This window comes from Toxorhynchites rutilus, chromosome 1 (assembly GCF_029784135.1).
Source record: "Toxorhynchites rutilus septentrionalis strain SRP chromosome 1, ASM2978413v1, whole genome shotgun sequence".
In the NCBI taxonomy this organism is placed as follows: Eukaryota; Metazoa; Arthropoda; class Insecta; order Diptera; family Culicidae; genus Toxorhynchites; species Toxorhynchites rutilus.
In genome coordinates, this window is record NC_073744.1 from 51,080,592 (window position 1) to 51,105,439 (window position 24,848).

Genomic DNA, 24,848 nt, shown 5'->3' on the forward strand with positions numbered 1-24,848 from the left:
AACTCGCAGTCGATCCGCGATGAGGGTTCCTCTGAGCAGGATACGACTCCCGGGACAGGGTTACGGGTCGGGAGATGTTCTCTTCTGCCGCATCGCCGTGGAATTTGATCGATTCCTCGAACTGACCACTAGATACGTCAAAAGACAGAAACGTAAATAATAACAATCATTGGCTAAAGAGTAGCAGAAAGATATACAAAAAGTTAAAAGAGTTGAAGTTAAAACAGAAAGCTGTCTGAATGTTATAAGACAAATTTTATAAAAACTCAGGCATTACTTTTGAAAAGAAGAGGATAAATAGCTGAAAGTTTCTTTGAATTGCTACTGGAACATCAGGTACAGAAATAATCATTAAAATCACTGTAAATAGATTTTTTTTGAATTATAGAATCGCTTGATCACAAATCGGGATCCAATATAGAGAAATGAGATCCAAGGGGAAAACACATACGGAAAGATGAAGAAATTAAATGAAGAAAAATCGGGCAGTAACTAGTACATTTGAGTAAATGTTATAGAAAAGAAATAAGAACACACCATGTTTTTCATAAAATTGATTGTGCTTCAAACGACCCAATGTTACCAATTCGATACCAAGTGTTTACCAAATAACGAAACCAATATGAACCAATGAATCATGCATAACTGACACATCGACATTGTGATTAAATCATGGGATTGCATGTTGCCGATATCTTCATGAAAAATAATCTTCGCTTAGCAACCGATCGTCTCACCTTGGACTACCGTTTCGTTAGCAGGATCCGGGCGTTAATACCTATCGGCCAAGAACTGCAAACAATCGGCCAGGAGAGTGCTGTTCGCCGCACGTTCCCCCGATCTACTGGCTGTCTGTTTTTGTAGCAAGTTTTGGTCCAGCCCCGAATCCACCACCAGCAGCAAACACACTCCGGCAGACTCCGGGAGGTGTAATACCAGTAAGTTGAATTTTATGATTCATAATGTTGTTATTCCTCCCATGGTTTCCCTCTTCTTCCTCGATTGCTTTGTTTGCTTCCCCGTTTTCTTCTTGTTCCGCTGTGGCTTTGCGTGGTTTGTCCTGCGAGATTTCGGACGAGAGGGATTTCATTTCGGTGTTCCCTCTTGCCCACTGCTTCTTAATTTATGGTGCATCTCGGTCGTACAGGTTTGTTTGGTAATAATCAGAAAACCACGCACCGGCTGGGATGTGGGGGAGGGGAAGGAACAAAAAAACACACGGAGATAATAACAAGATGAGACGAATAATAACAGCAACAATATCATTTATTTCATATCGGACAAGGATGTTTGTTCGTGGAACATTGCTGGAAGCTACTGTTGGCACACTCAGCGGGAAAAGGAAGCGCGTCTACTGAGAAGAAGAAAACGAATGCGCTTCGAACAAATTTTTACACATGCTTATTTTGATTTATTAGATATGCATCGGGTGCCCTTTGGTGAGCTGGTAGAGTCCAACTTACCTAACCATCGATGATTAGATGTTTTAGATTCTCAATAAAAAAATAGAGAGAAAATAAAAAGTGATACACCGAAACTGAATAGAGAACTGACAAAAAAAAATGACTAAACATGTATTTTTGTGTGACGTTTAGCAAAATATAAGAGATCAGAATACAATCCATACAACCGCACAAGACAACATCCGTAGCAGCAAAAGCAGCCAGGGAAGGAGCAACGCAAAACAAAATTAAAGAAACAAATTATTTTTTATTGCTCGCATAATGCGAAGGTACAGTTGGCGAATCCTTTTCGTGCGATGTGTCTGGTGTTTTTCTTCTGCCCGTTCCGTTGTGATGCTGCGAAATCGACTGGATTCGGCAATTCTTCTCTTCAATTCTTATTCTTTCCTCGTACTCGTTCAACACACCGTCGGTTATCTGACTGCATCAAAAACTGCCAAAACATCAGTTTTAATCAGTTATTTTTCGAACAACTGCGACTGGACGATCTTAGCTTTCGTACGATTCTGTCGAAACGAATGTGTGTACATACACTTGCTTAGTAGTTTTTCGGCGGTTTGTATTCTTACCTCATCCTCCGGCGGGATTCAGGATACATTACGGATCAGGTTTCTCTGACTGTTTGGAATAGCGTGCTGTCCTGGCCGCATAGAACCGCATGGGCCACAATTGGAAAGAAAATCCTTGTGGGCAATCTACCCACTAGTGAATTATGTTCGTTTTTTTTATGGCTGCACCATCTAAATAAGGGCATCCGAGAAGACTGACTGTCTAAGATCAACGGTGCCAGTGATTGAAAAACTTTTTTTTTTGAGCCAGAAAGAGACAGAAGATCAAAACGGAGAAAAAAGAAATCGTGCACTCCGAATTACACTTTCGTAGTAAAAGAAGGTTCAGCAAACGATCGATTGTTGATCGTGATGGCGATGATGCTGAAACGAAACACAAACAAGGAAGAGCAAGAAGAGGGCACACGGAAAGTAAGATAGTGGCAGCGAGTAAATGAAGTCCTGCACAATGAAAAGAGTGGGTAATAAAAAGGAGAAACTTGAAGGGTAACAATAATGAGAAGAAGCAAAGTATAAACATGATATTTGATTTTCACGTTGCACGTGTTCAATTCCAATAAAAAAGGGGTTTTCTGTACTCCGTGCGTTACGTTTGTGAAGGGTTTTAGAGCTGCGAAAGGTACTGCGCTCGAGGATAAATCAATTATGCTATTTTCTTCGATTATATTTCTGTGTGATACAAACTATTAGAAAGCGTGGCATATAATCTGTAAAGCGGCCCTTGCACGATCATTCGTATGAACATTACCAGTAATGTTACTCACTGGAGATTCATTTCAATCCGCATTATCGTTATCATTCAACCCTATACAATGTTTGATTTTTTCATCGGTTAACTTTGAAAAATTAAAACTCTAAAATAAAAAAAGGTTGTGTTGTGTCCAAGATACGACCGTATTGTTGACGTAGAACTACGCTGTTATTTTATATAAGTCGCTTGTTTATACCTTCGGATATTATTCTATAATGCTGTGAAATTTTCGAAACAAGTGCCTTGTAGAACAATCTCTGAAATAGTTTTTTTTCATTGTAGAATCAGTTGACGATAAATGAGGGAGAGAGGTTTTGGCAGCCATCGCGTTCGGACGAGTTTTCCTGTCGCTCCGTTCTTTCACGTGTTGTGTGTTTAACAAGCAATTTAGGGGGACGTATAGATTTCATCAGAATTAAATGGTTTAAAATGGTTTGAGGTGTAGAAGTAGTGCCATAGTATTGCGAAAAATTACCTGTGTAGCAAAGTGAGATTCAAAATAGATTTGTGAAAATCAAACTAATTAAGTGTTGAAGCCAATTTTTCATCCAGTCAGCACATGCATGTTCTTTGTTAGTGTGTTGGTGAATATTCCTCATCCGATTCACATTCTCTTTCTTGTTTATTGTGATCTGCGTGTGTTTGAAATATCTTACAATAGTGGTATTATCACCGACCAGAGAGCCCTTCAGGGCAGAATATAATTATGCTACTTGTGGTTTTCTTCACTAGCGCCATTTTGTTGTTATGCTGATTAGTTCACATCGGGCCACAGTTATTTGGCCCGATGTGAAGTCAGAGAGAATTCTCGCTCCGGAGAGTCTATAGTGCTGTGAGAGTTATCATACAGTTCGGAGTGGTTTTGAAATCCAGAGCGGAGAGCCATTTCGGTGATGCAACACATCGGTTATCGTCGTGTCAGATAAAGAGAGAATGTATCATACGCATGAATTGTTTTTTGTTTCTATCCGGTACTGGTTGATTGAAGTGGGCTATAGTGTTGTGTTTTGTTTATTGGTAGTGTGGATGATGGTGATGGTGGAATAATGAAAACATAATGATCATTTATAAAGGCGGAGTGTGTTTTAGCTGTGAAGGAGATCGCCGTGCTCGTGGTAATCAGGATCGTGGTGTAGCGAGAGGCAGAGAAAGTGATACGCATTGGATTAGTCTGGCGATATATTAGCTTTTTTCTCCTTATATGATTCACGAGAGCAATAATTTCAATTATTTCATGTTTACTGGCGGCAGATGAGTAATGGACCTGTCAAAAATCCAAATGCTGCTGATTTGTTGTATGATTTGAGAGGTTTTTAATTTGTTGTTTTAGATACATAATTTACGTAAGAGCAAACCCTTCAGCTACGTGAACAGTGCTCGTCTACTGTACATGAAATTTAAATTTTTCTCATTATATCTGTTTATGTTTAGGAATGTTCGTTGAAATACGTTTTGTTTGTGTGTTGCTATTTCAGGGGTCATATTAATTTAGATTGTGTTTGTTTATAGTTATACGTGAATATATTGCATGTTTTTGTGTAGGTGTAAATATGATGTATGTATATTATTTATTATTAATCAGTAATTTATTTGTAGTAATTTAAATTTTGTATAACAAAATTCATTTATAACAGTCACCCTTGTACATTGGTTACAAATACATCTCCCTTAATATAAGGGTTGAATAGTAAAAAGTAGATGATAGTTGCAGGTGCTTGAATAGTATTACAGCGAAGGGTGGCGGTTTCGAGTTTATGATTTGTTTTTGTGAATTCTATACATCGAATATAGATTTTAGGTTTCAGAAAGAAGTTATCTTGGAATCCATATTGAGAATTGTTTTTGAAGTTTCAAATATTGGGCCTAGTTTTCTTTTTTGAGATTTTACGCTTAGAGTTTCAGAGTATGGATTTCTAATTTTAACTTTTTGAATTTCAGAATAAAGCCTTCACGTGATTACTAACGAAATATATCGCCATTCCGGTATGTTTTATAGAAGTTTTCCCGGTTAACTTCTTAGGTTGCATAAACATAACACTCCACATTCGCAATTAAAGTTTTATAAAGCATATGCGCCATTATTAACGGAATATAACACAGGATTGGTTGATCTAAACGGAGTAATCTCGGTTACCTTCTCAGGTTTCCCAAAGATAACACTGCACACTTGTAATCGGAGTTAGATTCAAAGTACAAGCGATTAATAACGGTCAAATGTGTTTTAGAGAAGTTCTATCGGTTACCTTCTTAGATTTCTCAAAGATAACACTTTGCAGTCGCAATTTTTTGAAGCGTACACACCATGTATAACAGAATATATCACCAGTCAGACATGTTTAGGGAAGTTCTTCCGGTTGCCTTCTCAGGCTTCCAAAGGTAACTCTTAATTGAGTTTAATTGAATTGATTTTAGAGTAGGTTTCATGGTTATCTTCTCAGGTTTTCCAATGGTCTTGATTACTTTTTTAGATTTCACAAAATAACTCTCCGCCAGCGCGACTGGAATCTAATAAAGAGTACAAGCGAATAATAATAGTCTGATGTGTTTTAGAGAAATTCTATGGGTTATCTTGTAAGATAACTAAGATAAGATAACATTACGCCGTCGAGACTAGATTTCGAAAAAAAAGTTATCAAAAATAATACCAGTCGCGTGTTGCGGCATATGTGATTTTTGGAATTTCGACAAGGTCGATAGTTCGCGTTTACATAATCACATCACTTACCTCAGTGAATCCTGATTTTTACCTCTGCCCACTAACAACTATCCCTTCCATGATAAACGCTAGGGAACCACGCTATAGAGGAGACCCTTCTGGCCTTCGGGCGGCGAATATCATACTAACATTCCTTCTCTTCCCCTGGTGACTGAAAGGATGTGGCCGGCGTCGTTATTGATCATTTAAAGCTCGAATCACCGAAACTTGCACAACGAGAATGATTTGCTAGTCCCAAGCGTCATTCTGTGTGTTCTTTGTGCAATTTGGTTGGTTCAGGTCAATCACGGAGAGCAACTACGAATTGTACAGTCTACCCAAGCTCAAGCCCAAGCTCAAGCTAAATGAAACCGTTTAGCTTCAAAAGTTTTTTATTTATTATTTTTTCTATTTTTTTATTTGGCAGACTAATCTCACTTCTTAACTAGGCGAACCTAGCCAGAATTTTCACCTGTCCCCGGGCTTCTGAATGCCAAAGGGGGACTAGGCTCTGCGGAATGCACGTATCTGCATGCTCGTGCTGTTTCAGTCCTGACCGAGAAATTGTCGGACAATCGCGCAGGTGCTAAGGATGACCGACTTTTGGATGCCGGCCAATTCCTTCTCCATATTCAACACCTTTAGCGCTTCCTGAAGTGTCTTCGGGACAATTCCAGTTCCAGAGAGCACGACTGGAACAATTCTTGGGACCTCCCTTAGCCCCCACAGTTCCTTGAGCTCCACGGCCAATGGTCGGTACTTGCAGATTTTGCGACCGTGGGTCTCCTCCACATTCTGGTTCAGTGGAATAGCGACATCGATGATGGTGACTTTGCGGTCGCTCTTGTCGTAAACCATTATATCTGGGCGGTTGTGGTGGATCGAGAGGTCGGTCAGAACAGTGCGATCCCAGTACAGCTTGAAACGGTCCTTTTCTAGGACAGGTGCAGGCAGGTACCGGTAGTTTGGTACGTTGTCTTCCAGTAGAGCACATTGGAGCGCCAGTTGTCGATGAACAATACGGGCCACGTTGTTTTGGCGCTCGGTATAGGCTGCGTTGGCCAAAACGGGACAGCCTCCCATAATCTGCTCTATGTTTTCACCTGGTTGATGGCACATCCGGCAAATGTCATCAACGTCTTGATGCCAGACGTACTGCCTGCAGTTTCTCGTCGGCATTATCCTGTCCTGGATGGCTATCATGTCGGCTTCTACTACTGAAGAGAGTTCACCACGCGTTAGCCACAGATTAGATGCGGCTTTGTCGACGTGTGGCCGGTCCAGTTGATGGGGGTGGGCACCATGCACTGCCTTCTGCTTCCAAGCTGCAATCTTCTCCTCCACTGTCTGCAGATTGCAGTTGAGTTGGTACTCCGCTTGCGCCAAGTGCAGAGCGCTGTATCCTCTGTCGGCGGCAGACAGTCCGGTATAGCGCGTTTTGGTTGGCGCGTTCTGCGAAGTACTCGCGCAGTTGTTGTACCTGGGCAACACACAGTGCAGATATGTCGACTATTCCAAGTCCCCCTTCTTTGCGTGGCAGTGAAACTCTCTCCAGTGCCGATTGAGGATGGTGCATTCCGGCCTCTTTAAATGCTTTCCTCATCCTCCTCTCAAGGTCCTCTAGGTCAGTTTTGCTCCATTTGACTACACCAAAACTGAAGGTCAGCAGGGGAACCGCGAATGTGTTGATCGCGCGTACCTTGTTCCCTGCGTTGAGGAAAGTCCTCAGGACACAGTTCACCCGACTCAGAAACATGTCTCGCAGCTCCGTCTTGATGTTGGAGTGGCGAATCCCGGTGAGCTGTCGGAATCCAAGGTATTTGTAGTGAGCAGTGAGCAGAAACTTTGGCGGTTATGATGCTGCTTAATATCTTGTACAGACTCGATAGGCACGTTATCGGTCTGTACTGTGATGGGTTCAATGTGTTGCTGTCTTTCGGGAGGAGGAATGTGACGCCACGGGTGGCGAATTCAGGGAGGTTGTGTGGGTCACGTAGCACCAGCTATCTTTGGATGTGCGACGGTTAGCTTCTTGTGCCAGAAGTTCTGAACACCATCGGGGCCCGGTGCTGCCCAGTTCCTCAGGTACCGCGAGGCTTCGCGGACATCGTTTTCTTCGACGATGATAGCTGGCATCTCTCCAATTTCACCACAACTCTCCTCCTCCCGTCTTAACCACATTTGCCCGTCGCGATGTTGTACTGGGTCTCCCAAATACCAGCCCAGAAGTTTGTCACATCGCTAATATCTGGCAAACCTTCGCGGTAGCTGGGCTTCTCGTCGCTAATGTGGTCGTAGAACGCCTTTTCGTTATTTCTGAACATCCGATTTTGTTCCTGGCGCTTTGCAGAGTCAGAGCAACGTTTCAGCCGTTTAGTTAGGACGCTCAATTGCTGTACCAGTGTGTCGAGTTTTTCCGTCAGCTGGTGAGCTCCCAGCTGGCGAAGTTCAGTAGGCCGCACGATCACAGCAACTTGGCGACATAATTTCGCCGATCTGCTACCTCTTTTGTACGCCATCAGTCTTCCAATTGCGGCGCGCTTGTTTAGGATCCGTTGCTCCAATCTCCTTCGCCATGGAGGCTCACGCCTTTCACGGAGATGTTGGAGCAGTCCGCCTCTTGGCCTAATACGGTATCCTCTTGGCCTAATACGGTATCCTAAAGTTTTGGCGGTCGCCACAGCAGCACAGTAAACTTTCAGTTGCAGCTCCTCCATGTTCTCAGCATCAACCAAGTGCAGCGGAAGAACGTGCTCGTTCATGAGCTTTACTGCACTTGTCAGCCTGCGGGAATGCTGCAACTTCGGGATCCTGGGGCGCGACAATGGGTGTGTGTCGCGGAACTGTGAGATCGCCTCGTCGTAGTGGAAGACCAGATCGCGTAGTAGTTGTTGATCTAGCTGTGGGTCTTCCGGCTCTGGGGGTTGTTGTACTGTGGCCTCCACTGGTGCTGATTCGCGTGCCCCACTCGCGAATGAATTGCTCAGCCGTACTGAACTTCGTCTCGACACATCGCTTGCTCTGTTGTTCCTGGAGCTAATTTCTCTCTGCACCTGCTGCTTGATCTCGTCGATTTGCGTTTGGGAGAGCATGTTGTTGCGTACTATCGCTCTACGCCTCGCGTTCATCGCGTTCTGATCAAGCCTCCCGACGAACTCTGGATACGCTTCCTCGAACATTGCGAGTATTCGAGGGCGACCGCTCATGTCCGTCTCCAAAGCAGTGCAGATGTAATAGGCGCGGATCACGAATTCGTTCATTTCGTATGTCCACATGATCCGGCGCCTAGTGGTACCCACGAGTGTGGACGACTGCCGTCTGGCAGTCACAACACGCCTCGTAGGCGCAGCGTTTCTTGGGTGATGTCGATGGCTGCTGTTTCCGTGTGGCGGTAGCTCTTCGGGTTGAACCCGGCTGGTGGCCCGCTCTTGCACCTCGCCCTCCAGCCGCTGGCCGCTCGCTCTTACGCCCGTTCCAGGACCAGCTCCAGTTCGGGGACCCTCCTCGGGCGATCGCATTCTAAGTATTCTTCGTGAACGTAGCTCCATTTTCTGGGTGTATCTCCTTTGCCCGGGAGACAGCGGGTTGGCAAGGCCTCCATGACCCGGGATGCCTTCCCCGAGAGAGATATAGCGCTGTGACTCGCTCGCTCACTTAGCCACTTTCGACACTCGTTCTCGGAGCCAAGACCAGGTGTGTGTTTCCAGTTCACGCCCGATCTAAAAATGTCGTCATATGATCTTCGTGGAGGCGTGAGATAGGAACATTTGAGACCAACAGGCAGGCTCCTACCCTATGATGATCCCCATTTGAGAACCAATTTATTTTTATTTATTTATTTTATTTTTATTTATTATTTTTTCTTTAATTTTTTTATTTTCTAGTTTTTAGTACATTATCTGTTCAATTAATATATTTCTCTATAATAAAAGCATTCCACAATTTTTTGAAATGGTTCACTTTTGCCTATTTTTTTTCGGAATGTTTTTATGATGTACTGTATTCTATTAGTCAAATAATTTCATTTGATACATTTGATAAGTCAAATGACTCATTCCAGCGTGACGTGACAACGATTTGACTCACTAAAAACAGATATTTACTCGTTTTCATGTATAAATCACACGATTTCCAAATGGTAAACGATTGAAAGTGAAATTGAGAAAAATCCCTACAAGAATCTTCAGTTGGAGAATATTTTGCAGTTGAATTCGCTCCGGTTTTTTTGCGGGTTCCGATTTTTGAACATTAATGTTGTATTGTTCCGTTTCAAAACATACAAATACACTTTGTTCTATGATTTGTCAATGAAAGATAAACGTAGATTCCTGTATACTCAGTTTTTCAAAAAACTCGCAAGAACATGCATTATGACGGCATGCATTTTGTGACGTGACAACGCGCATCCGCGCACATGCAAGGGCGTTTATGTTTGCGTGTTGAAGATGACTTTGACTTTGACGTTGACTTCGATCGTTGATCGTTGATCGTTGATGCTTGCGTGTGCATTTGTATGTGCACTTTCTTTGTATAACTCCACACACGTCGCTCGTTATCCGCCATTTTGTGGAAGCGGCCATTTTGGTTTTGCATTTTTCATGAATAACTGTGTTCAAGCCCTTTCATTTGATACCCATATTGATGGGGTTTTAGAAAAACCCATACGGGGTTTTGAGAAAATATGTAATCCGCCGTTTTGTAACGGCCGCCATCTTGGAATTTTAGGATCATGAAATACGCAGTTTTATTATGACTGCAGAGATAAAGGTGTGTTCCAAATTTCAAATCAATCGGTCAATAGAAATGTGAAATGTGGTCAAATTTCTATTAATGTGGTACAGCGCTACAGACAAACGTGTTACAAACATACAAACATGTTACAGGGCAACCTAAATAAAACCGTTTAAAAAGCCTCAGATTTCAAGCAAAAATTAAAAAAAAATATAGTGTCCTTGGTCCCGAGACCATGTAAACTATTAGGTGTACCGGTAAGTTTCTTCGGTTTTACAACAGATGACGTAACTTGATTACTATTCCAGTGAATCAAATTTCCAGACATCCGTTGGAAAGCTAGTGCCATTGCGCTTCTTTTTCAGTATATGTCAAAAAGTTGAAGCGAAAACAACATAGTTATGTGTCGAATATGTCGAATTTCGTACCAACGAGAGTGTTTTTGCAAGGAGTGTTACTTCATTACTTCAATATGAAGAAAAAAGCTACGGAAAGTCATGGAAAAAGTTGTGACTAGCGATGGGCAATACTTTGAATAATAAACTTGTAACCATTTTTGCAAAATAAAGCATTTTTGAATAAAAACGAAGAAATTCACCGGTACACCCATTATAAAAAGCAAATACAATCAATAATCACGAAAACATAATACAAATTTTTGCAAGTGTAGTATTTTTGGCGTAGGAGTACGTCTTTCAGGAACATATTGGGGTACAAATTGAAAATCGAAAATCGAGCACATCGTGTAAATTGTCCAATTTCAAACGTCTATTGCTCAGTCATTTCATGATGGATTGATGAAATTTTTGTGTCAATCAATTTCGGCAATCCATAACATTTTTTTTATATTGAAGAAAATAATATACGTCATGAAACTAAGGATCGAACAAATGAAAAATCTCAACTCCCTATCCTATTCCCTATCCTAATGGGAATACCCACTTCTGATTGGTCGAATTGACGACACATGCGACGGGTCCCTAACAGAGACATCAACACCAAGCTGCCTGGGGGAAATCGGCATTGCATTTTGAGGCGTTTGGTTTAAGTTGTTTGTTTTAGAGAAATTTAGAGAAATTGCTCGTCGGATTGGACGATCCCATCAAGTAGTTCTCAATTATTTGACGAATCCTCAAGGATACGGTAAAAAGAAGAGAGCTCCACGTAAATCGAAGCTCCCTGACCAGGATAATCGGGAAATAGTTAGAACAGTTTCGAATACTTCAAAATCGCATAAAGCAATCATTGAATATATTTGTTTAACGGGAGACAATTCGTCGATTTTTGATAACAAGTCCTTACAAAAAGAGGGCTTAAAAGATTATAGCTCCTAATCTTACACCATCTCACATCGAAAGACGTCTGAGTTTTGTCAAAGCACACATGAATCTACAGTGGGACATGGTATGTCACGACAAAGAACGTTTCGAAAAAAATACATTTTGCTATAATGAATAGTTCTTCAATTATTTTTTTTACTTTTAACTTTGCTAGGTTATCTTCAGTGACGAAAAAAAGTTCATTTTGGATGGTCCTGATGGTTTCAACGGGTACTGGCGTGATTTACGGAAGGAGGAACAGTATTTTTCAACCAAGAATTTTGGTGGAGGCTCGAGCATGGTTTAAGGACAAAAAACATATTTTTTTGGACTGACTGGTTCGCTCTCCAGTCTTGAATCCTGTTGAAAATCTTAGAGGGATCCTTGTACGCAGAATCTACACTGAAGGAAGGCGGTACACCACGATATCGAGAAATCCGTTCAGAAAAAAAAAATGGTAAATAGTAGGGTAAATGATCTTGGTTTGTCCAGTCGAAAATATGATCATGGTTTGCCCACTTTTTTGAATGCTCTAATTCAGCGCTCCTGTGTCAAATAAGGCCTTCGAATGTTCCGAAACATATAAATGAAATTGCCTTTTACATGATTTATAGTAGTTTGATAGTATTTACGAAATCACATGTTTTAAAGGATTATAAAATACACCTTCTATTTGTGTCAATGCGCCCCTCATTCGAGCTAACTTTTAATCGATCACCAGATGATTATTTGGCACGTATTCAGACCTATTCTGGATTACAACACTTATAAATATTGTAAACATCATGCTTGCTCACCATTTGTATCGGATTTACATAGCTAAATTAAATTAACGCATTTTGATGAACTCAATTCTGATCATGAGTTGTCCACTTCAATAATGTTGTTTTGTCCACATATTTCTATGGCAACCGCTTGGCGCGCTGCAGTTTGTTTATGTTTGTTTATGGTGTGCTTCGCGCATAGCAGAAGTATGGTTTTTCTGTGTTGATTGTGTTGAGGACACTTCTAAAATGCCCAAGAAAAGGCAATATTCTGAAGAGAGCCTAAATTAGGAATGAATCAATATGATGACAGTAAACTCAAGCAATGATAAATGCAACATCTAATTGTGAATTCGAATGTTTTCATTCAAAAATGGAGATTTCTAAAACCGGACAAACCATGATCATTTTTTTGGGCAAACCATGATCAGAGGTGGTCAAACCATGAAATCGTTAACAAACATAAAAAATTGAATAATTTCAACGCCTTATGGTAGTATTAGCAACTAGAGATTTGGGGCTTTTCAACAAACCCAGACTCGTATCGATTATGTGTGATTTTCATGAAGAAAAATCGATTTGCATTTACTAGTTGCGTAAAAACACCCTAAATTGGACAAACCAAGATCATTTACCCTATGCCAACACGAATTTTCCAGGTTTTCAGCCCAAAATGGCAAGGTTGCCAATTATTGACATGTAAATCAGGAAATAGTTTTGACTTTTTCATTGATAATACAAATGAATTTTTTAATGGTCTTATAGAAACTTGACAGCTGAAATTATCATATTTAAGCACAATAAATGAACAAACAATTCTTTTGAACGAAATTGACGTTAAATATACTTTATTCTAAGATTTCAACAATGTATGGAATGTATCTTGTTGAAATGCTAACTGCTTGTTTTACAACTAAATATAATCAGGGTGATCTTGTAGAAGTTGGGCAGAGTGTATAACCCGACCAATAGTGCACAACTGGTTTTGTTTGTTGGAAAAGTACATTCTCTAGGCTAAAATGAAAATCATAAAAAGACAGAGTAAACTGTTTTTGCAATTCCAATTCGGAGACGAATGAATCGTTAGATTTAAAGTCTCCGTAAACAAAGAAAAAGAAGAAGAAGAAGAATTCCAATAATTTGAACTCATTTAGTCGGAGATAAAAGAAAAACATAACTATAGATTTATTTTAGAGTATTCATGAGAAACACGATTATGATTTTTGCTAAATCTCTTGATAATAAATGAACGTGATTTATCTTAGAAACTATTCGTTTTCTAAATTTATTGAGTTTTTTTTTTTATTTTCACATGTGGTAAAACCCAGTTGATTATTTATAACGAATCAAATACACGTGAAAGAACAGCGCACGTTTAAAGAAGGACCCAATTGACTGCTTAAAGGAAGTTAAAACGTTGTCACGTCACTCTGGAATGGGTCATAAACTGATTTTTGGGAGTTTTGCTTCCCTTAGTTGTTGAAAAAATGATTATTTGCCAGCATCTGTTTCGAATAAAGTGTTCAATGTTGTCGTATCAATACTCTCGAGTTCGTGGCTCAAATTGACGCGAGTTAGCAAACGAGCTATCGCTGGAATTTGCTGACATCCCAAACATCACCATCGTCGATAATATCAACAACGAACGCAGCGAGCAGAGCTATCATCGCGCGATGCGGAGTCAGCGGAACGTTTTCACGATAACGGCAGTCGAATAGAGTGTGAGAGAAAATATTAGAATCAATAAAGTTAGTCTGATTCGATCAGCGTAGCTAATAAGATCTTTTTTAAAAACTCCGAACCATCCGTGGTTATTTAACTCGCGTAATTTGTTCACCGAACAAGAAATACAGGGTATCGACATAAAACAAAAATGACTGACAAAATCTGCCAGTGTTCAAACATTCATAAGCCATCGAAAATTATACATGTTTAGATGCAACTTGGCCGGGGAGATTTATCTTGTTTTATTGGCTTACTCCTGACTTTCAGTTGACTATTAAACACCGGATCAAATCTGACTGCTAGTACACCGAACATCATCCACCAAACCATAGGAACAGCCACTGGAAAAACGAATCCATTAGAATCCCTCAACCAAAGGTGAAGAAGAAATGACTGAAGAGTTGATACGAGCTAAATGGACGGTTGAGCATGGTTGATCCAAAGGCACGATCGCGTCCTGCTGCCAGAAGTCAGCAGCAGCCTCAAATGTGAAGTTTCATTTTTACTCCAGGAAAAAAAAAACAATCGTCCAAAAGAGCCTGTTGAGAAGCACAAAACACAACAAATGGACCCCGATAACGCAGTCGTTGTTGCTGGTGCTTGTGATGCTTGATAACATGTCCGAGGGCACACATCGCGTGGCCACGAACGAACAAAATTGGTGGATCGTGGCGCGGCGAGACGAGGTGATACTCAGCCAGGGTAAACCTGTTCCAATCTTTATCTCGCAGGCGTCATTTATTTCTTCGCGTCCAACGTAGGCAGCAGCACACGTTACTGCTGCTTCTTGGACTGTGATTTTCTTTGTCATCCGCCGTTTCGCTTGTTTTCGTATTCGTTTACGTATCACGGTGAGGCATTTGCTCCTCAGGAGATCACCTTTGTGGCGCGCTCAGGTTGTGTTTGTTATTCTCTGTTTTGGTCGACGGTTCTGGATGCAAATCGCTGGGCGCACATTCGAGAGCGTGAGGACGCGTTTTGGCGGGAGTTTTCTGCGATTGTTTAGCGGCAGTAAAATGCACAGTGTGCGGAGTAATTATACCATAATATAAAGATTTCCTATATTCACTTCACAGTAGTACGCTATGAACACCATAGAAAGTATGTGATTTTCGCAATTTTGTTCAACGGGAAAATAAATTACTATGATTAATCTGATATCACAGTTTTATTGGTATATATTACTCAATAAGCAAAAAAAAAAATTGGTGTCAATTGGACTGTCCCCTAAATAGCCACAACCGGTTTGTGGAGCCCTTGCAAACAAAACGTTGTAAACAGCGTTGCCAATGTTCCAGTTTAAACAGGATTCTTCCAGGTTTTTATTCTCGGTCCAGTCAAACAGTTAAATCCTAAAATCTTCCAGTTTTAAAAATATTATCCAGTTTTTCCAGGTTTTCTCTATATATACGTTCAATTTTACTCATTTTGACGTAGGACTACGTCTTTCATTTCTATACCGGGGTGTAAAATCGAAGTTTCGAAAACGAAAGCGTTACGCCGGAGACCGAGATTTTGAGCGTTAATAGCTCTTAAACAACTGAACGAAATGGTATGATAAACATTTCATTCGAAAGATAAAATGTCTACGCGTTCTATACTTGTTACTTTTTGATCCAAAAACTTGTTTCAATAGTCTTAAAATTGCTTTCAAAACAAGCTATTGAAATCACCAATCGGTATATAAGCGAGCGCCGCTCGGAAATCCACTCATGTTCTAATTGAACAGCGATGGGAGCATGTTGTCGCTGTTGTGGTGAAGCTCTTCGTTTATCATGAAAGCGCGGATGAACGGTGTCACCTGTTTGTGCACCCTAGGCCAGAAGGGAATCCATCAGGAGGAGAGTGATGCCACAAACGGTTCCCCGGGAAGACATCGCTACACACACATACACGCGCGGAATTCTTTCCGTTTGGCTTTCCATTCAGCATCGAGAAAGTTCCGGGAAGATCTAATCATTTCTGGAAAATAATCTGCCAGTTCCTCTGGGAATTTAAAAATACATTCATGTGAAAGAGTTTATTTGAATGTTTTCTAACCATATAACACAGCGATCAAATACATTTGATTTTGTAATTTTTCAACCAAGTGTAATTAGCAGGAAAGCTTCTGAAGATTATTCTTCTCCATCAGTAGGATATTTCCGTATCCAATATTGTATGCGTAAGCAATCGATTATTGCTCAGTCGCCGAAAGTTCCGAGCTCAGAGAGTTCATTCCCCTCTAGTTTGCCTTCCAAATTGCCATCGTAAACCACACCTTCTCTCGATTCAATCACGCACAAGAAGCATACTTAAGCGATATTCTGGTGGTGAGACGCATTCATTTTTCGTGAGGACATCGACAAGACAACATCGTTGCTGAGGATGCTGGACGGCGAAGGATCGAGATCTGCCCTGAAACGCGAGCAGTTTGTTTGAAACTGTGAGGGAGCACAGAGAAGCCGATCCTTCAGGAGAAGAGAAGGTGACCATCGAAGCAGTCGCTACACATACACATACACGCACGGAATTTTTTCCGTTTGGATGCCATTCAGCATCGAGAAAGATTCGGAAAATAATCTGCCAGTTCCTCTAGGAATTTAAAAATACATTCATGTGAAAGAGTTTATTTGAATGTTTTCTATCCATGTAACACTGTGACCAAATATGTTTCAATCAAGTGCTATTAACAGATGGTTATCGAATTAGCATTAACCACTGGTGGGCTTCCAGTATCGAGGAAAATGTGGAAATATCTAATCGTTACTGAAAATAATCTGCCAGTTCCCCTTGGAATTGAAAATTACATTCAAGCGAAAAGGTTTATTTTAATGTTTTCTATCCATAAAATATCCATATAATATATTTGGGTTTGTGATTTGTCAATCAAGTACAGTTAGCAGGAAAGCTTCTGAAGATTATTCTTCAGAACAAGGTTTTTCGTATCCTATATTGGATGCATTAAACCTTTTTGCGTAACGCTCTTGTTTACGAAGTCCCCCAAATATTCATTTATTCATTCATTCAGAATGGATTTAGATTCAACTTCAAACAAATGATCTCTAAATCAACGATAGTCCTACGTCACCCTTGCGGTTATACCATAGATATAACCCACTTCCTGTTTCATATAAAATTAATTCATCTGCAAATGGATTTCTGTCTGTCTGTCTGTCTGTCTGATTCTTATGGACTTGGAAACTACTGAACCGATCCGGGGTTTTTGGGATCGGGGAAGGTTCTTATGATAGTTAGAGACCCCTCTCCCTCTCTAAAGGGGGCTGCATTACTCGGAAATCAATCAAGCAAACCAAACCAAAGTTGGCATGTGGATGTTTTAGGGTGCAATAAATATTTCTATGGTGGTTAGACACTCCTCCGCCCTCTCTAAGGGGGGACTGCCATACAAACGATACACAAATTATTGTATAACTCGAAAACTATCAAGTAAATGGAGCCAAATTTGGCATGTGAAGGTTTCAGAGGGCACGAAACATTTCTATGGTGAAAAGACACTTCTCCTCTCTACAGGGTAGGAGGGATGAGTGTGGGGATCTGAACAACGCGATAATTAATCAAGCAAATGGAATCAAACTTGGCATATAGAGATTTTAGAGATCGATATACGTTTCTATGGTGGTTCAACACTCCTTCCCCCTCTCTAAGGGAAGGCTGCCATACAAATGAAATACAAATTTCAGCATAACTCGAGAACTAATCAAGCAAATGGAGCCAAATTTGCCATGTGGAGATTTTAGAGGACACGAAACGTTTCTACGGTGGCTAAATACCCCTTCCCTTATTTCTAAGTGGGGGGCTGCCATACAAATGAAACACAAATTTCTGCATTACTCAAGAACTAATGAAGCAAAAGGAACCAAATCTGGTATATGGACGTTTTAGAAGGCAATAAATGTTTCTATGGTGGAGGGCATGGGGACTACCGTACAAATGAAACACAAACTTCTGCATAACTCGAGAACTAATCAAGCAAATGGAGTCAAATTTGGGATGTGAGGGTTTTTGGGTACGATAAATGTTTCTATGATGGTATGACACCCATCTCTCCTCTGGAATGGAGAGGGGTTCTCATAAAAATAATACAAATATTGCAACCAAACATGGTAATTGAAAATTTTGGGTAAATTCGAAAAATTCAATTCGCATATGTTCTACAATTACTTATTGACAAGCGTTGTTAGTCTATTTGATGTTTGCGCTTACGAAATTGATTTTTGTTCGAAAGTGGAAATGGTTTTAATGTGATGAAAATGGATCGCCGAATGTGTTGATAAGAGCAAAACTCGAGAAAATAATTGTTCGATTTAGGCCTGTCTTCGTTCTATCATATTTTCTGTATCAAACATTTATTCCATGTAACAGAGAAACATGTTTTTTGCAAGTGGTTGAAAAATCTTGCACGAGAATTGTGTCTGAATGTAATCTGATATTATAATGACGAGTTTTGGTAGAAGTACTAGGAATTTTATAGTAAAAGGTAATTTTAAAGGGTAGATTAGAAGATCAATCAATGAACAGTTCTGCGATTGGACCCATGAACGTGCGCTGAATAAGAAAACGTGGATGTGATAACGAAAAATAAATTTTGGGCGGAATGAAGTTTGCCGGTTCAGCTAGTAATTTATAAATATTATCCCTCCTTCATCCTTCCCATCACTTGACCAATTATGTTTTTTGACATTTATCATTTGACCAATCAAAGGTGTATTTACATTAGATCGATCTTTGTTTTCTTACACACTCTACTCAGCGTAATTTTTCGTCTGCTTACACTTCCGAATTAATTACGGTTAGCGCGGTTAGCGTGCGTCTTTGAATTTATATAAACATCGGATAAAACCCAGGTAACTTTATTCCACTTACATCAAACGATTTTTAGTTCTAAGCATCAATACTAAGCATGATCTAAATTCTCCCATTTGACACATAAAGGGTGTGTCACATCAAATTGCATCATGGAAAAAACGCTGTAGAAATTTAATTTTTAGGAATTATATCTTCAGCTTTCGCTTATAATCAGATAAGAGTGTATAGATCACGTTGGCCATGCTTCACTGTCAATTTTTCGTAAATTTGGAAAAATGTCGTCGAACGAAAAAGAGCGTCGTGAATTAATCCTGTGCACTCATTTCGAGAATCCGGAGTTGTCACATCGGGACATCGGTAGGATGCTGGGAATCGTCCAATCCACGGTCAGCAGAGTACTAAAACGATACTTCGAGAACCTAACCATCGACCGGAAGGTGAAGAACGGCAAAAATGGATGCTCCGTCAGTGAAAAAGATCACAAGCGCGTAGTTAAGCAGTTTAGACGTGATCCGAGAAGTTCGGTCCGGGATGTCGCCAATAAGCTGAATTTGTCAAGTTCATTCGTCCAGCGGACCAAGCAGCGGGAGGGCCTGCGTACATACAAGGTTCAGAAGGCTCCTAACCGCGACGAAAGGTAAAACATGGTGGGGAAGACGCGAGCCCGGAAGCTGTACACCGAAATGCGGACGAAGCCGCATTGCCTGGTAATGGACGACGAAACCTACGTCAAAGCGGACTTTCGTCAGCTGCCGGGCCTGTTGTTCTTCTCCGCAGAGGACAAATTCAGCGTTCCGGAGGAGATTCGCAAGCAGAAACTATCCAAGTTTGCCAAAAAGTACATGATGTGGCAAGCGATCTGCTCTTGCGGAAAGCGGAGCGCCCCCTTCGTGATGACCGGCACGGTAAACGGGCAGGTTTACCTTAAGGAGTGCCTACAGAAGCGCTTACTACCACTATTGAAGCAGCACGAGGGCCCGACCATCTTCTGGCCGGATCTCGCTTCGTGCCACTATTCAAAGGACGTGTTGGAGTGGTACGAAGCCAACGGGGTCACCTACGTGCCAAAGGAAATGAACCCGCCCAACGCGCCGGAGCTTCGCCCAATAGAGAAATATTGGGCGATGTTGAAGCAGGCCCTCCGGAAGAACCCAAAAGTTGTCAAATCGGAGGCGGACTTCAAGAGAAAATGGATTTCTGTTGAAAAAAACTACAACCTGATGTTGTACAGAACCTTATGGACGGGGTAAAGAGGAAGGTGCGAGCATACGGGCTTGGGCTCGAAGTATGAATAAAAAGAAAATGCCAAAAGTTGTTTAATAGTTTTTATTTTACTGTCTAAAATTTTCAAAAGGATCGGTCTACTGGGCGAATTTCTACAGCGTTTTTTCCGTGATGCAATTTGATGTGACACACCCTTTAGTTCGTAGTAAAAAGACATAATGCATACTTAGCATAAAATGAGGGGTTTAGAATGAAAGGGGTGTAAGTGATTTGATCGATTTCTCTACATCAACTCTCTCTTTTGGTCATAACTTAGCTGCAAAAACATTCCCAACTGTATTTGGCAATGTGGAAGATAGGTCAGAACCTCATCTATCGGATTCTATAGCAAACTTAAATTGAATCGTTTTTGCAGTTGAGTTATTAACTAAAGAAAAAGTTGATGAAGAGAAATCGATCAAGGCACTTACACCCCTTACATACTAAGCCCCTCAAATGCATATGCACCATAGTGTTTATTTTGCGAGTATGCATGATATGTATACTTTTTCCCACAAACACTTAAGGATACCACATTCTGATCTTGATACCAAATTTGGTTTGGGCAAGCCTGATATAAGAATGGAAATACCAAAAAATAAGACCGAGTTTTGGAGAGAAATACCTTTTCAATACCAAAATTCGGTAATTTCAATACCTAATGTTAACAAATATGAGCTGAAACAAACTACGCAAAAACATAGAAACGAGAGGTAAGATTAAGCGTCATGCACTGAGTTATTGACTACAGAAATGTAAAAATTCGCGTTTGAAAAACAGAACAGAGGATTGAGGTTAGGTCCGATGCAGTTATCTATCATCAGAAATCGTGTCCCAATGCATCTGAACTAATCACATTGTCGAGCAGTGCGACGATCTGCTATCAACAGTTTTATGGGCATACAGAATAACTACGGGATTTTTCCAGCTCTACCCAAACAAAACCGAAGTTCTAGAGATTCTAGAAGGAAAGGTTCTCAGATATTGTTTCACAGTAACAGTGGTTCGAGTGGTGGAATCGTCATTTTGATCTGCACAAAGGATATGATAAAGTAATGTTTTATTTTACTATTGTATGAACCACATATAAATATTACACGAACTTTCGATGGAAATTCTATTTCTCAATCAATAGAAATGGTTAAAAAATCATTTTAGATAAGTCAAAGCCGATCTTTTCAAAATAAAAATGGTTTTACAGGATCCAGTTTTCTTCCAGTTTTTTTTGAGAATAATCTTCCAGTTTTTTTGAAAAATATTATTGGCAACCCTGCTTGTAAACTGGTTGGAGTTCTATAAGTTTTTCTAGTGGACCGCTTTCAACCAACCATTTTTTGACGTAGGATTACGTCTTTCGGGAACATATTGGGGTACAAATTGAAAATCGAAAATAGAGCACATCGTGAAAATTGTCCAATTTCAAACGCTTATTACTCAGTCATTTCATGATTTTTTTTTTTTTATCTGTATTATAGTGATTTTCAACTCATTTGGCTGGTTCGTCACTTTTTACTTCCATTTTTGGAAGAATGTCGGGAGTGAGAATTGAACTCGTGACCTTTAGCGTGAGAGGCATGGATGTTACCACTACGCCAGATCGCCTCCACGTCATTTCATGATGAATTGATGGAATTTTTGTGTCAAATGATTTCTCCATAACAATTTTTTATATTGAAGAAAATAATATATGTCATGAAACTAACTATAGAACAATTGAAAAATCTCAACCTCTATCCTAACGGAAATACCAACTTCTGATTGGTCGAAATTGACGACACATGCGGCGAGTCCCTAACAGAGACATCGAAACTAAGCTGCCTGGAGGAAATCGGCATTGCAAATACATAAAAGTAGGGGGGACTTTTGCTCCCACCGAAATGTGTTCCCTAACAGAGACATCAAAACCAAGGTACCCGGAGAAACAGCATGGCAAATATGTGCAAGTCGGGAGTATTTTTATATTGTAAGTAAGGTGAGAGACACGATTGATTCTAGCATATAAAATTTAAATTTGAACTTTAATGTTGGTTACTTCGTGAAATTTCATATCAATGACCGATCGTGTATTGTGAAAAAAAAAATAGCACAAGTGTAAGTGTAAAATTGTATATGGTAGCAGTTGTGTTAAAAATGACTTGATATATGAAACGATTTATTTCAATTTTCATAAATGAAAACCAAGGTGTGTTCCCGTTCGAGAACGGGTCGTGTGGTTTAAGCTGTCTGTTCATTTCCACCCAACGAAAGTTAATACGGCGAGAAAAATTGGAAAAGTGAAGAAATATTAGAGAAGGTGATTTCCCATATGCTCTCATATAGTATTAGTTGTTGTTAGTCCAATTAAAATTCGCATTGGGTTGAATGAACACACAGAAAGTAAAAATTATAAAAGAAAATTACCTTTTCCATTTAAAATATATTTTCTCTATATTACAGTAACGTGGTTTTACTGATGAGAAAAATTTATAATTGTGTTCGGTGTTGGTAATATTCTTATATTACATTGGTGAGTTTTTTTTTCTTTATTTCATCCATACATAACACAGGAGGCATCTCGTCTAGGATCACAAAGGGCGGCTTTCATCATATCTCGATCCACTTCGGTACCTTTTATCTGACATGCACCATCCAACGACTGTTTACCATCCTTCTGTCATCATCACTCCGTAAACACTGGTGGAGTGAACAAACAGTACCCAACAACCAAACAAAATGGTCTTTTTCAGAGCCACCAAATCATTATCAAAGAGTTCCAGAAACAGTTTTCTCGTTATGCAACCGTTAGTTGGGAAATTAGCAAAGACAATGGACCCAGTTGGACCACCTGTTATCTAGAATCAAGAAAACGTTTTATTCGGAACTAGTTCGATAGCTCTTTCCATTTCATCTTCGTTGATGTTGGTTTTATGTTTTTTTTGTAGTTTCGACCCATCATTAGTTCTGAGAATCAGACTAAATTGATGTTTGTTAGTAAACAACAATCAGACACAAATTTTATGTGATATTGAACAGTGTCCGAATGTGCCCCGTGAACGATGTCCGAATGTGCCCCACCACCATCCGAAGACAAATCATAATTTTATCTAATAAATGGACCTCTATTTCCCCTTTGTATGAACGTTTTTTTCGTTTCATATTAGTTGCTAACTGAGGTGGTGTACTTAATTTTTTTAAATCGTTCACAATGAAATTAGAAAAATACTTACAACTTCAAGCTCAAAAGTTTCGAAACGCGTATGAAAAAGGGCACTGTGTTGTTTCCGTAAGTAATAAACGATCAGGAGATGTCAAACCATATTGCTGTTGGTGGAAGGGCTGTTAACTTACTTATATTTGCCCCCTTTCCCCTATCTAGTGTAGGATATAATAAAATAATTGTTATGTCCAGGCGAGCAGAACAAAAAACTAAAATTCCAGTGTTATACTTTTGAAACACTGGAATTTTTTGTTTGTTTTTTGAATGATGGAAAAAAACTTGGAAAACGGAAATGGATGAAAAAATTCCACTCCTTTACAAAATTAACGTCAATTTCATATGAATTACAATAGGTTTCCAATTCATGATCATATTTAGTTCTCAATCAGTTCAAATAACACATTCGGGGTGGTTTCGACTAAGCTGCGCCATTTTGTAGTGTGTACATGGTTGCCAACTATAATTTCAAAAAATCAGGAAGAATAGATATAAAAATCAGGATAAATCAGGATAGGTCAAATTGGGTTGTCCGAAATAGTAATGTCCATTTTTGGGAAAACAAAAACATCATTTTCAATCAAAGCATTATAATTTAATTGTATATCCATAGGTCTGTTTCACAATCTTTCTCCATCTTCCACCCAGCTTAAATATTCTATTCTCTCAGAACATGTTTCCTTCCTCGTCGAAAACTGCTGCGAGCCATACATGTGAGAAACAGGTTGCTCATAATACAGAATCCATTCCAAATCCCATCAGAAACCAGGGGCATAAATCCTCGCATAAGCGGAAAGGCTAGTGTTTTGCCTGACTTTTTGATTTATTATATGTTTTCCGAAAAACCTAAAGCATCACTACAGTCAATTGTAGAGAAATTAATATTCAAATTTTCACTGATTTCATCGTCATCGGCTTTGGAATGGAACAAATTAGAACAAATGAAACATAAATTTCTGCATTACTCGATATTTAATCAAGCAAATGAAACCAAATTAGACATATGGAGGATTTATGGTGCAATAAAAGAATGTGTTGAAAAGAGCAAAACTCAAGGAAGGAATTGTCCGATTTAGGGCTGTCATCATTCTATCATATTTTCCGTATCAAAAATTTATTCAATGTAACGGAGAAACATGTTATTTGAAAGTGGTTGAAAAATCTTGCACGAGAATTGTGTCTGAAAATAATTTGATATTATAATGTCGAGTTTTGGTAGAAGTACTGAAATTTTATAGTAAAAACTAAATTCAAAGGGTAGATTAGAAGATCAATCAATGAACAGTTCTGCGATTGGACCCATGAACGTGCGCTAAGTAAGAAAACGTGGATTTGATAACAAAAAATAATTTTTGGGTGAGACGAAGTTTGCCGGGTCAGCTAGTTACTTATAAAATCTGTTTATATTGACTGTGATTCAAAAATTTTCTCTTGAGTTATTTTACACTCTGAAACGTATTCCTACATTAATACCTCTGGGGATACATCTACATACATATTATCCTCAATAAAGCAATGTTGCTCCTTCAAACTTAATCTCGTTGCAATATCGTAAATTCGTCAGAC